Source organism: Rhipicephalus sanguineus, chromosome 9, assembly GCF_013339695.2.
Source record: "Rhipicephalus sanguineus isolate Rsan-2018 chromosome 9, BIME_Rsan_1.4, whole genome shotgun sequence".
Taxonomy (NCBI): domain Eukaryota; kingdom Metazoa; phylum Arthropoda; class Arachnida; order Ixodida; family Ixodidae; genus Rhipicephalus; species Rhipicephalus sanguineus.
Window position 1 is genome coordinate 45,630,155 of NC_051184.2, and position 12,253 is coordinate 45,642,407.

The window sequence follows — 12,253 nt, forward strand, 5'->3', positions numbered from 1 at the left end:
ATCGAATGCGGGCTCTCTTGTAGTCCTGATTTGTAACTGAGAACAACCACCCAATAAAAACGCGATGAGCATCACTGCACCGCAAGAGGTTCAAATAAGAAAATACGATGGAATCTGTGACGTCAGACTTACGTACCTACAGGCGCTAAAATTTCGGCGCGAAAAATAAAATAATAATAAGGAAGGTGGGAAGTTCAGGCTTTGATTTTCTCTGCTCACAAACGGAACCTTACTGAGAAATAGACATGAAATAAAGTTCTTAAAGAATTTGTCTCATTCTAAATTGGTTTCGTGCTTTCGTGCTTCGCTAGCATTCACAGCCACCCTGTGTCCTGTTCTATGGTAAACAATTTCGACGGTAGAAATGGTAAACGATTTCGACGGTAAACATGGTAAACAATTTCGACGAGTCGGGACAGTCGCGTGCCATACCTGTCCGCCTCTACCTGCTCCCTGAGCATGGCACTGAGTTACAGCGCCAGCTTTGTTTCGCAAACATGCAGCCCGAAGGGCTGCACTGCAGCTCAAAGCCTGCATCATCAACAACAACAAAAGATCGCGGTCCTACTCCAGTTCCATCTTCCTCAAATTTCACCCACAAGCACTTAATTCCAACCGTCATCAAACGCTACAACAGTGCGACTATGCGACTCTTCTAGGCTTCGCAACAGCGCGCGCATGCAAGCTGACGGTGAGATGCCGAGCATGCCGACAAAGCCTGAGCGCTAGCTACGTGTTGATCCGCGACCGGGCTACACAGAGGTGCTTGCTTGCGAAACGGCGAGGGAATCGTGGTACGAGAGAGCACCTCAAACAGCTTGATAGAACGACATACGAAGACGCGGACTGTTTAAACCAACGGGGCCCGTAAGAAAGAGACGACACGAATCCGGAGAGGGAGGAAAAAACGCTGACAAAACCTGTGGTGTCAACTGGCAGTGAAGGCCGTGGCGTGCGCCTGTAGAGAGGTAAACAAAGGGCGCCAAGGCAATGGTGACGCTCTGAGCACGACGGAAATGGCTCGCAAGGAGGGGTGGAGCGGGAAAATATAGCAACACGACTCCGAAACGAAGTGCGGACAGGTACACAGGGCTCCAGGCTTCGCTGAATGAATGCAACACGGAAAGTAATCAACGAAGCAACGAGGTTTGCACTGTCGCACGCTTGGTATGCTATACTCTAAATGAGAAGCGTAAAGGATTGAGGATTGAAAGAACGGGTTAGTATAGCTGAAGGGCCGGGAAGTGTTGGTTATAGGCCCGGAAAATATGTGCTCTAAGAAAAAAAGGTGTCTTTTGACTCGTCTTTGCGTGACATGTAGCTCTCCCACCCATGTATAACTAACTCTCTTTAGGAGAGCCGTGGACGGTGGGACGCACTACTCTTCAAAAGAAAGGTAGAGTGCCTTTTTAAATATAGTCATACATCCCAAGACTCTCCTAAAGAGAGTCAGCGTGTCTCTCTCAAGAGAGTTATACATGGGTGGGAGAGCTACATGTGCAGCAAAAACGAGTCAAATGACGCCTTTTTTTCTTAGTGTAGTTTTCTTCTCTGGAATAAGGAAGTCACCCACCTCTGGGCGAAGAGAACGCGCGCCTAGTCAGACAATAAAGTTTAATTCTCTCTCTCTCTTTTATTGCTAGAACGCACGCATAGGTGTTGGGCCGCATGAATTCGTGTGCCTCAGCTGTGGCTGACAGTTCAACAGGAGAAAAAAGGAAGCAAGCAGTACAATCTATGATCCAAACATATCGTATATATGGTGTATAGAGGGTCCCGTTTTCAGTATTTTTACTCTGGGACCCTCATCTGTATATAAATATTGTGTAGCTGATGTATATGTAAACATAGGCGTGCACACAGGGGGCAGAGAGGCCACCCCTCCCGCCCAACCCCTCTTAAGAGCGCCGCGTTTACCCCATATCTTTACTCAGTCGGACCTCCATAGGGAGGGGAGGTAGAGGCAGCGGGGCGGCCGCCCCCCGTAGTCACCTAAGAAAGGGTGGCGCAAAGTCTGCCCTATATTATATTGACTTAATAGGCAGGGGGGGGGGGCTCCGCGATTAACCTTCTCTGCCCCCCCCCCTCCCCTGACAGGGAACCCTGCGCACGCCTATGCGAACTTCTCCTGACATTGTTCTGGGTTATGACATGTTCCGAGTTCAGCGTTATGGCCACGCAAGTTTTTGACAAAAATGGTGGCCGATGAACCCTGATGTGGCGTTACAAGAACTATTTACGCTCTACGTTTACCAGTGCAAAGCCGATAACCGTACCAAAGGCAGGCCATTGTGCGAGACACGTCATCACCTAATTTTCATTTTTTCATCCATTGCTAAGCTTGTTTTTTGTCCTTCGGACTCCAGCGAAGGGGGGGTGGACGCTGCGGTGAAACTTCGCCCCCCTTATGAGGAAACCCGCGGACGCCTACGCATGTAACCAATAAAGTGAAACTGAAACCCCTATCATTCTGACGCTCGCCAAAGTGAGCTCGTTACTCATGCTCATGTAGGAGGTCTTCAGCGCTACTCACACCAGCTGACTCTGGTCCAACCATAACAGACTCTCACCGCGAGAGCATGCCGAGACTACGACCATAGCTCGAGTAAGCCTTTGTTCGTAACATTTTTACGGACTATAGTTACGTAAAAATAACAAAAGAAGCGCGCGTGGCAGTATGAGGTATCGTGAAGGGTGAATCCGCCATGGCACCCAACGCGAAGCATCCGATCAGTCCACACGGCTGTCAATCCTCTCATATTTCGCGGGACATCTTTTATTGTTTTGGCGCAACTCAGTTTGAGTGCGAAGACAAGGGGCACAAGCAATGCAAGAATATGATGTACCAACCAACTCGCCCAACCAGCAGCGCTTGTATATGTCTCATGGCTGTCCTGGTACGTCATACCGAACGCTCCCGATTCCCGACTTAATCAGTGCATCGAAAGAAATTTGTCCAGAATTGGATGGCTTGTTATACTACACACCATGAAGCTAGATATTGCCTTATTCACATATCGGCAGTAGATAGTACATGGTTTCGTGTAGAGAAAGGCGCTTAGCTATTTCTGCAAACCATCAAGGCGCATAGGAATAACGAGGGAAGGGAACCTTCCCTTGATCGTTATTTCTTTGCGCAGCCGTACTTTCTGCGGCTTTTTCATTGAACATGAACCGACTGGCCCAGAAACGTGTACTTCTAGATTACATCTAGGCGCAGCGTCGTGATTGGGGAACGGGGGGAGGGGGGAGGGGGAGTCAAAGATAGAAGATAAGCGGAAAATAGAGGCCACCTCCTGAATTGCCAAATCAACCTTCACACCTCTCCCCCCCCCTCCTTATTTTCTCCCGCCCTCCGCCCCCTCTTAAAAAAATCACAGCATATCCACGGAGTGAATGATGATGAGTGGGCGAAGCTGCGGAGGTTCATCGGTAAACCGTGAATCTTCCGTGAATTCTGCCCAGTACATCATCACCGACGTGAGATCGGGCGCGTTTATACTAAAGGTTCGATGAGTTATGACGACTTGCAGCGCACTTTAATTTTACATGTACGCTGTGAATTTTCATTGTTTAGAAAACCATTGCTTAGAAAACATCTGGCGTCTTTCGTTAAGCAGCTGGCGTCTTTTCGTTTTGCTTTAGAAACATCTGGCGTTCTTTCGTTTTGCTTTTACAAAACATCTGGCGTCTTTTGTTGGTTTATTTCATCAATCAACGGCGTTTTGAACAAAATTTTTATTGTTTAATCACGCACAGGAGAAATCTCACCAGGCACTACCTTGGAGGTAAAGAATGGCTGCTAATGGGAATGAGAGACAGAAGAAGTCGGCTTTTAGCTAACGCTGCGAATTTTTTATTGTTCAACAACGCACAGGAAAAATCTCCCACCGGCACCACCTTGCAGGTCAAAGCGTAAGACTGGTTACATACTACGCTACGAGGGACGAACGGGTGCCGCTATAAGGAGCTTCGCCCCTAAAACTGAATATAATAACTTCGTCGCCCACATTGGAACCTGGTGCAATTGTGTCCTGCGAGAGGTTCCCAGTCACAAGCGCTCTAATCTGAAGACTTCTGCCATTCTGTAATCTATCAGAGGCCCTGCTCTATCTCAGGTATCTGCAGCGCTCCACTGAAATGATGAAACACCGTACAAATACAGACGGGCGTGAAGGTACTGACAACTCTGACAACTCTGTTTGCGACGACTGCAACTCTGGTGGAGAAAGGAATTAAAAAGAAAAGGAGGCAGTGCAGGGCAAACGGAGAGAAGAAAATAGAGATAACGCTAGATGCCACACAACGATAAGGAATTTCGGGCACCGATGGTTCTGGCAGCTAAGCGAGCAGGGGAGTGTGAGGGACAGCACTGAAAGAGTAAACGTCATTCACTGAAGAGAGAGGAGAGAAATTAACGAAGAAACATGCAGGCTGCTAGATGCCAAGAAGAACAAATGAGAAGACTACATTAGGAATAATGACATTAACAGCTAAACCAACAGCTTAGCTCCTATAGGAACGCTGTCGTGGGGACGATAGGATGTGAATGCATGAGAAAGGTGGATGGGAGAGGGGCTTGGTAAAAAAAGTTATAAACAAAAAGCAACGAGCGATGACCTCGCTTGGCAACTGGAAGAGGGAGTTGGTGGAGGCGGCAAGGAGAAACGCTTCGAGCGTGTCAGATTAAAAAACAAGATAAAAAGGGCTCAGGCGGAGGCTTCTAAGCATAAACAAGAAAAAAGATAAGCGAAAGGATGAGAAAATATCGAGGCCTGATGACCCGTTAAGATTGAGAAAGTAGAGAAGAAATAGAAGCTCAGCGACAGGGTAAGGAAGAGAGAACGCGGAGCATTGAGAACAGAACGAAAAGAGAAACCAGCAGTGGAAAGAAGGGGGAGGAGGGTTGTAATGACGTCATTGGAAGAAAACGTCAAGAGAACGTAAAGACAATGTGCAGATTGCCGTAAACGTAAGCATCTAAGGTTAACATCACTTGAGCAGTGTTTAACAAGCCTCACAGGTTTGTTAGACGGATTGATTGAAAGCGTGTGTATAGTTAACGCCTGGCCGAAACAGACGGTGTGATTGTTAAGGGTGACATAGCTGTTTTGAGTTATTTTCTAAAGCCAGTCGCACGACATGTACACAAACGTACCTTCGTGTCTTTCCCATCAGGGGCGTAGCCAGAAATTTTTTTCGGGGTGGGGGGGGGGGGGGGGTTCAACCATACTTTATGTATGTTCGTGCGTGTGTTTGTATGTGCGCGTGTATATATACGCAAGAAAAACTGAAAATTTTCGGGGGGGGGGGGGGTTTAAACCCCCCCACCCCCCACCCCCCTGGCTACGCCCCTGTTTCCCATCGTGTCGAAGCTGACGCGGCTGGTAAACAGTTAAACCATGACATCAGTTAACGGTTTCTAGAGTTTCAACACATTTTTTAGCCGATAGGCTACATCGTTTTGTTTTTCTAATGAACACACGAAAAAGAGGCACAATGACAGCAATTCGTATTCGATACTATAATTAGGTGACCATTGTTTCCTGGGCCCAATCTTGCGAACACATTTCCAACTCCTTTCTGAACTGCGCACCCTCGCCGTCAACTTCAAATCATAGAATGGAAAGTTGTGCTAGTTGGAATGCATTCATCATTGATGCAGCGCTAAAGACGAAGACTAAGACTAAAGGAACACAGCGCCCGTCCTGTGCACTCTGTGTTCCTTTAGTCTTAGTCTTCGTCTTTAGCGCTGCATCAATCATCAAATCCTAGGCCAAACTTGTTATCCTCGGCGCTTTGTTTCCCCTTCCTTCAGCCGGCGCTCAGTCCTTGCGTAACTTCGTCAACCCGTTGTATACAGTTGCAGTGTTGTGACAGGATAACGAGGCCAGGAGGCGGCGAGAACCTCACGAGCGAGCATTCGTCACAGGGCATTGTTCAGGCTCGCGGCACGCGCAACACAGTGGCGACAAAGACGCCGGTGGTATGGAGAGAGTTCGGGTGAGGGGATTAGAAGTTGGAATGGTATGACTGAAAGGGAAAGGGTGATGGAGCACACGAGGGGAGGGGCGACGTTAATAGAACGGACAACTGGAAGGCGACGAAGAGGAGGGGAGGAGGGAGGGACGGAGGAGGGAGACGAGCCATGCGCGAGGCCAGGACCGCGGCGAATTAAGGTCACGCAGAATGTATCCAGAATAAACAGCGAGTGAGCGAGTTCCTTTCCAAACGAGAGAAGGGGAGAAGAATCGGACGGGACAGAAGAGGAAGAAGAAGCGTAGGATAAAAAGTGAGGGGGCGGGTAGTGACAGTATGTACGGCTCTGTGTAGCAAAACAAGAACATAATGAAGAGCAACGTCTCGCACGGATGTAGAAGAAGGAGGTGGTCATACTTTCGCGTGTGTTTGTCACAAGAAAGAGTGGGAGGAGGTAGGGGAGAGAAGGAAAGAAAGTTCTGGCAATGGCGGTGTTAAATGGTGCTTGCGGCGATGGTTCGGTGCCAGGAACATCGTCGTCGTAATTTGCCGCCTACCGGTGAAGCCGGGGAGGCGAGGCGGTGGGCGAGGGGAAGGACACAAGGGGGGGAAGGGGGGCGAGGGGAATGAAGGACTGTCGTCGTTCGTCGGCAACACACGAGGGGCAAAGTGTTTCCGGAACGACACAAACACAGAGGCAGCAGCAGAGACCTCGGATCGCGAGACAACAAAGCACTTTCTCGAGCTCGCCGCAGCGGGGACACGATCCGGGAACCAGGAGCTACAGACGTCTCCGGAGCCCACGATGGACCGAGAAGCCAGCAGCCTGGTCATAAACTACGCCATCCTCATCATCCTCCTGCTAATCTTATGGGTTCTCTACACGGGAGTGAGTTTTTCGGCGAATCGCTTTCTTGTTAACATCCTTTTTTACAGCGAATTAGGAGGGGGAGGGAAAATGTGGCGGTCCGTGAGTCCGTGAGTGCCCAGAAACTACAGTACCATACTACAGTGAAGAAGCAATGCTGGCGTACGCTGACTCGAAGAGCCTCCGCGCCTGCATTAATTTCTCTTCACATTTTGTCAGCATATACAACTAGGGATGATATCCGCCGCAGCGTGAATCGCTACCGACAAAATCATTTAGGTGTTCTTAATATCCTTTAAGTTTACGTCACCAAACGCAAAGTCTGGAGCACGCATCTCTTAAGTGTGATAATAGAGAAATGAAAAGCTACAACAGAATACACTTCGACAGGTCCCTGCAGCTCGCGATAAACCCCGGGGCCGCACACTTCAGTTCCGCTGGCTGACCCCGGTACGGGATAGTGCTCGGGCGGTGTTATCTTAGGAATCGTTTTCTCCCGCGGATAACACGGTGATGCACCCTCAAAAGTGCGAACAGCACGGTGAATTCCGTCAGGTTTGTTCAAGTCGTGCGAACTCCTGAAAGCAGAAGCACTGTTTTCGCTTGAAGTTCGCCGAAAGGTGAGCCGCCTCATGGCTCTTCCTCAACCTTTGCGATAGCTGTTCAGAACTTGGAAAGCTGCGGCTGCGGTACTCGCGGTTCCTTTAGGGTTTTCGGTGCGCCACGGTAACAGCGCGTCATATCCTGCGCGTGTTCAGTGCGTTTTGTACTGTACATTTAATTCACGTTGCAACTATTTCGTTTGCGACGTAAAGAGACAATGACAACCAGTTCAAGGCGGAAGCCCGCAGAGCGGAGGAACGTTTATGAAAGAAAGCATAATTGTTAATACCAGTCGTTTGTAGCGCGAAGCTACAACGAAAATTTATACGAATATTTTTTTTTTATATACGAACGCTGCCAAGCTGACGAAAAATTCGTCCTTGCTATCCGTTGGTTCGCCCTCGTGCTTCAGGGGTTAGCCAAGATGGTAACAGCGACTGCTGCGGAAAGGCGTCGATGCGGTGTTCGATTCCCGAAACAAGACGAACTTTTCGCCAACTAGCGAGATTTCTTTATTAAAAGATCCGCACGAATTTTCATTATAACTTCGCATTGCAAATGAGCGGGTGGCACTTTCTCCCCATCCATGAAAAACACTGACATCAAAGAACTTTACGAGTAAGTTACGAGGAAGATCTTACTTTCGTTTATTGCTGCTTGTTCTTTTTTGTTTTTGTTTTTTCCCGATATTGATGAAAAGAAAAAAAATTCTGCAGATCCCACGTACCGTGGGATTCGATGTTATGCGAAGCATGCTGCGGGTAGGTGACTGTGGCGTAACATTTTTTTACTGAGCAACACGTTACAAAATGACGCTAAAGATTTGTATAAATTTTATACCCACACTTACGTATATATGTTGAAAAGCCGCATATGTGTTATATAACCAATTGTTTATGGTTGGGTGACGCTGCCCCTGGCAAAGTGGGTATTGCCAACACCAGAAGCGGTAAGCTGATATGTAGTGCTTATACGTGTCCCGAGAACGCACGCACGTTTCACGAGCCCGTGTGCATGTGTGCAAGAAGTTCTTGACAGTTCTTGAACAAGGGCATCATCACCGAGATCACTGAGCACCAGCAGCTGGTCATGACTTGTTGTAGGATCCTGTCGTGATTGTGGTGAAGGGGTCCATGTGTAGTGAAGTATGTGGTATAGTAGAGCTATTGGAATTCGTGGATGCCTCGGTCATTTCGTCGACAAATTGTCTGTCGGCAGAGCCGGCGACATGTCGGAACCTGAAGCCACCCTCCGCGTTGGTGATGTATAGGCCGTCGAGGCTGGTAGGCCTGAATAGTGCTACGTAGACCAACATCGGTGGATGGTGTTTGTCGTATTTGTAGACTACCTGGGCGTATGTGGCCTACGTAGCCTAGTCTACAAATCGGCTGTCAATCAATCTGGCATCATCCTCAGTCAGCATGAGGCCATCGCCCAGCCTCGTAAGAAATGAAGAGGGCACTGCGTCGTTGTGGCGGACTAAGTGCACTTCACGGTGCGGTGATATGGATATCATATGTAACTTTCGTTAAGGCATTCCTCCGGGGTCGAGCAATGCTTAAATATAGCTTGCTGAATCATAGGAATACAAACGTAATGTTTATTAGACTGCTATAAAAGCGGAGCCAACACTGGAACTACAGTTGTTAATCTGATATGACGCCTGTACTGTAGGAGTAGACATCGTAGGAGTATCATATAGTGTTTATTGCTTTCTTGTAAAATTAGATAGCCAGCACCACAACCACAATTGACATTGCACTGATATTACGCCTGCGTAGGCTGTTTTTCCAAACCAATTTATAGACCTGGCGTGGCTCAGTGGTAGAATACCTGATTGCCACGCAGAATGCTTGGGTTCGATTCCTGCTGGGATCCTAATTTTCATTCTTTCCATTTGTTGAGTCAACGCTGCCGACGTTGCTTTTCGTTAACGTTCTAGCATTTAAGTTAACAATGTCTGTTCTCGCCGTTCCTGGGTAGACGGTAGTATAAACTGTCAATCACCTGTGGCGCATACCCGTACACCACGGCCCGTGGTAAACGGGTATGTGCCACACGTGTCTAGTGGAAAGAGTTTGACGACGTACGCGACAAGGTTTTAACGTTATCCATGTCATAAACAGGCAGTCATATTCGTGAAATCCTCTTACCCTCCCATGCAAATTTTGGTCTACACGAAGTTAAGGAGGCGATCACGAGAGCACCCAGACGTAGGCGGCTAGATAGATAGATAGATAGATAGATAGATAGATACGTAGATAGAAACGCTCAAAGTGCCAAAGGTTCGCTAAGAAATGCTTCGCATTTAAAAAAAGTGGCGATATGAGATTACATCTTTTTTTAGGTACCGCATATACTATAATGTGGCTACACGAAGTACAACTGCGTGTTCGCGCTCCAGTCGACCAAGGTCATAGTTCGACTCCTGGCAAGAACCGTATCCGACTGCTCAGCTACTTTCCCACGTTACAGCTAAAGACCGAACGAAAGCAAGGGAATGGTTAGAGGGGATCGTTTCTTTGTTAGACATAATCTAATAAAGCCAACAAACAATCAAGTCAATGAAAGCATAGGCGAAATTATTTGTAGTTTCTAACCGCAGGGTAGTAATGATGACATAAATGGGAATGAATTAAGGTGGACCAAAAAATACCTTTCCCAGCGGTGGGGTCCGAACCCATAACCTTCCAACTGCGCGTCCGTAATATTCAGCTAAAGGCTGATTATCATGGAAGAAAGTTAATTAAAGGTAAATAAGAAACAACTACATGTGGTTGAAAGTTCTGTGCCTTCGACTTGCGTAACAACTAAAGTGCCACCGACAAGCTACGTATGAACCGATTGCATTCGCTGGAGACAACTAAAAGAGTTCAGTTATATACTGCCGTCCTGACAACTTCGGAGGCACAAGTATATGAACGCAGTAATTTATCAAATGGAACGACATGGATTCTTCAAAAAAGCGTAAGCATGATATGCTACGAACGAGACCGTACACTGGAAATGAACTTCGTGCAGTAATATGCGAACCGTGCAAAAACGAAAGCCGCAAGAAGGGTTCCGCTGGTGTTCATCATTGATCCAACCAATTAAATGAGAGACACGCGAAAAGATGCATGCAATTAATGAGATTGCGTGCAGGTTACACAGATGAAGCTTCATAATGTAGATGTCCTTCAGGGGCTTAGACAGAGATAAGAATAGCGATGCGGACGAGTTCATTTACGTTCGTGGTGAAGATGTGCAGCGCGAAGTGCTGAAATGCAGGTAAGGAAGTACTGTGAAAGCAAAAGAATTCGTGTTTGTCATTCTTTCGCTTCCTCAATCCTCCCCTACCTGTATTACAGCACTTTAGTGCTTCGCGCTGCTCATCTTTAGCCAGAAATCTTTTTTCGATAAGGGGGGGAGGGGGATGATCCGAACCCTTTCCCCCTCCCCGTCTCGTGGATGTTCGTGCGTGTGTTCATATGTATTATGTATGCGCGTATATATACACATACAAACTGTAAAAATTTCGGGAGGTCGGAACCCCGCCAATCCCCCCCCCCCCCTCCCCCTCCCCGAAGACTACGCCACCGATGCCAATGTACGAGCTGTGGTGTTGTACGGTCAATACGAGGCCAGTGTGTGACGCGACCGTTGGTCTGTTTTGTCGAAAAATTCCACACAAGTGCGTTCGGAAAGCGAATCTGATTATCGTTTGTCCTAAAAGGTTACGACAGGGTAAAGTGCGTTGCAAGACCTCGAAACACGGTATTATCGAGGATTCAGCCGTGCAGCTTTGATTCCCTGCTTTTCTTTTTTTTTTTCTTTCGTCTTAGCAATCCATATAGAGCACACACACTTCATCGTGACAAGCCTGCGAATTCGTGATGATGAACTCGGCTTCACGTTGGGTTGCCGCTAGGGCGATGGAAACCTCCTCAGCTATGGTGGTGTTGTAGCACAAGATGCTCCGCGCACGGCTTGAATGTTGGTGTCTACCGTCGTACACTGTCGCAGTGGCGCTGACCGGTCCAGCGTCAACATTGAGCGTAAAATAATGTGATGCTGAGCGACTTTTTTTTTCTTTAATTACTATTTATTGTGATACAGACCTTCCTTTGAGGCGTAATACTTTGTGGGTATATGTGTATTAGACGTGTGACGCAGGACCGGTGTTGTGTATGAATTGAAGCAGTATCTTGTGGAATCGGTTACCATGTATCCAGCGGCATACCAGGTCACGTCACTGTAGCGAAGGCCGGCTTGCCGGAGGTGACGAGAGCGTTCCCATTGTAGGTTATGGTTGATTTTTAAGGCTTCACGGCACAACTAAACACTCTTGCTAGCTCAGCGCCTTGTTCTGCAGTCTTCGTTGTCTTTTGTGATGCCGTCTTCTGCGCTGTGGATGTTAAGCGTGCCCTCTAGGTTGTGGCAGTATTTGTAGATTCCTTGTTGCCTTTCTGCTTGAAATGATCGCTCCTTGGCGGATGTGTGGCTTTGAAGCGGCCGCGCCAAGTCTTGGATATGTCAACCCGATGAACCGCGTAGCACGGAATACATATACATACACCGTGAGATCGTGGAGCACCTGTCGGCTTGTTTTAAGGTGAAACCCTTAAATGCCTCATCAAACGCGGAATCTGACCGTCGGCGTCGGTGGTGTCAACACGAGTGATGCAAAAATAATCGTCACGTGATGACGTCACCATATGGCGTCGTCACGACGCCACAGATAAAAAATGTGACATCATCATGACGTCCCTGTGACGTCATGACGTGACGCCACACGATGACGTCACCATGTGTCGTCATGAC

The 12,253-nt window shown here is 47.8% G+C and overlaps 1 long non-coding RNA gene across 2 annotated transcripts in view; it reads left to right on the top strand.

Moving 5' to 3' along the window:
• Positions 1 to 6,620: 6,620 nt before the first annotated feature.
• Positions 6,621 to 12,253, top strand: part of LOC119405093 (uncharacterized) — a 34,553-nt gene continuing 28,920 nt past the window's right edge. Inside the window, exon 1 of one of the 2 annotated variants that reach the window (XR_005186418.2) lies at positions 6,621 to 6,868. This is a non-coding gene — a long non-coding RNA (uncharacterized LOC119405093). The remainder of the gene's footprint in view (positions 6,869 to 12,253) is intronic. The other variant, XR_005186419.2, reaches the window with a different exon arrangement.